Raw genomic sequence first — 2500 nt, forward strand, 5'->3', positions numbered from 1 at the left:
AGGCCACAAACTCTAACTGCAGTTAAAGTCTCAAAGCACCAACCCCCCCAGCCCTGTGCTTTTGACACACAACTCACAGTTAGAACTGTCCCTCGGCTGTTTGGCAAAGCAGGCCTTGACGGCAAGCCCCCTCAATTTTCAGAGGCCACAATGGCTTAAACACGGGCTGCGCCCGTGCTCAAGCGAAACCTCCAGTAGCTACCTTTTAGCAAATTCGCTCAGATATCAAGGGCCAAACGCCTAAAATTCAGTCAAAAATCGGCTGATCACACTCGATTTACTCAACCTGGCTCGCAGAATGCCATTCTGGAGAGAAACGCACAGATAACTTTAAATTTCTAACTGGATTTGTCAAAAGGTGCCTGCAGAAATTGTGAAAACAAGCCAATTCTTCTACCGTCACAAACTTAAAGAAAAGCTACCCTCCCCACCCCTGTGCTTTGGTCAGACAACCAACAATCACCTACCCACACCACAGTGTGGGTTCACTCTAATTGGTGATCAAAAGCAAACTATCATTGAAGCCTAGACTAGTCCAGGAAAAATTGCCAATGAAGACATGCTACAGTGTAAAGTCTGACTTAACAAGGCCACAAACTCTAACTGCAGTTAAAGTCTCAAAGCACCAACCCCCCCCAGCCCTGTGCTTTTGACACACAACTCACAGTTAGAACTGTCCCTGGGCTGTTTGGCAAAGCAGGCCTTGACGGCTACCTTTTAGCAAATTCGCTCAGATATCAAGGGCCAAACGCCTAAAATTCAGTCAAAAATCGGCTGATCACACTCGATTTACTCAACCTGGCTCACAGAATGCCATTCTGGAGAGAAACGCACAGATAACTATAAATTTTTAACTGGATTTGTCAAAAGGTGCCTACAGAAATTGTGAAAACAAGCCAATTCTTCTACCGTCACAAACTTAAAGAAAAGCTACCCTCCCCACCCCTGTGCTTTGGTCAGACAACCAACAATCACCTACCCACACCACAGTGTGGGTTCACTCTAATTGGTGATCAAAAGCAAACTATCATTGAAGCCTAGACTAGTCCAGGAAAAATTGCCAATGAAGACATGCTACAGTGTAAAGTCTGACTTAACAAGGCCACAAACTCTAACTGCAGTTAAAGTCTCAAAGCACCAACCCCCCCAGCCCTGTGCTTTTGACACACAACTCACAGTTAGATTTGTCCCTGGGCTGTTTGGCAAGCAGGCCTTGACGGCAAGCCCCCTCAATTTTCAGAGGCCACAATGGCTTGAACACGGGCTGCGCCTGTGCTCAAGCGAAAACTCCAGTAGCTACCTTTTAGCAAATTCGCTAAGATATCAAGGGCCAAACGCCTAAAATTCAGTCAAAAATCGGCTGATCACACTCGATTTACTCAACCTGGCTCACAGAATGCCATTCTCGAGAGAAACGCAGAGATAACTATAAATTTCTAACTGGATTTGTCAAAAGATGCCTGCAGAAATTGTGAAAACAAGCCAATTCGTCTACCGTCACAAACTTAAAGAAAAGCTACCCTCCCCACCCCTGTGCTTTAGTCAGACAACCAACAATCACCTACCCCCACGAAAGTGTGGGTTAACTTTAATTGGTGATCAAAAGCAAACTATAATTGAAGCCTAGGCTAGTCCAGGAAAAATTGCCAATGAAGACATGCTACAGTGTAAAGTCTGACTTAACAAGGCCACAAACTCTAACTGCAGTTAAAGTCTCAAAGCACCAACCCCCCCAGCCCTGTGCTTTTGACACACAACTCACAGTTAGAACTGTCCCTCGGCTGTTTGGCAAAGCAGGCCTTGACGGCAAGCCCCCTCAATTTTCAGAGGCCACAATGGCTTGAACACGGGCTGCGCCCGTGCTCAAGCGAAACCTCCAGTAGCTACCTTTTAGCAAATTCGCTCAGATATCAAGGGCCAAACGCCTAAAATTCAGTCAAAAATCGGCTGATCAAACTCGATTTACTCAACCTGGCTCACAGAATGCCATTCTCGAGAGAAACGCAGAGATAACTATAAATTTCTAACTGGATTTGTCAAAAGGTGCCTGCAGAAATTGTGAAAACAAGCCAATTCTTCTACCGTCACAAACTTAAAGAAAAGCTACCCTCCCCACCCCTGTGCTTTGGTCAGACAACCAACAATCACCTACCCACACCACAGTGTGGGTTCACTCTAATTGGTGATTAAAAGCAAACTATCATTGAAGCCTAGACTAGTCCAGGAAAAATTGCCAATGAAGACATGCTACAGGGTAAAGTCTGACTTAACAAGGCCGCAAACTCTAACTGCAGTTAAGGTCTCAAATTTCACCAACCCCCCCCCCAGCCCTGTGCTTTTGACACACAACTCACAGTTAGAACTGTCCCTCGGCTGTTTGGCAAAGCAGGCCTTGAATGCAAGCCCCCTCAATTTTCAGAGGCCACAATGGCTTGAACACGGGCTGCGCCCGTGCTCAAGCGAAAACTCCAGTAGCTACCTTTTAGCAAATTCGCTCAGA

This window comes from Montipora foliosa, chromosome 10, assembly GCF_036669935.1.
Source record: "Montipora foliosa isolate CH-2021 chromosome 10, ASM3666993v2, whole genome shotgun sequence".
NCBI classification, from domain to species: domain Eukaryota; kingdom Metazoa; phylum Cnidaria; class Anthozoa; order Scleractinia; family Acroporidae; genus Montipora; species Montipora foliosa.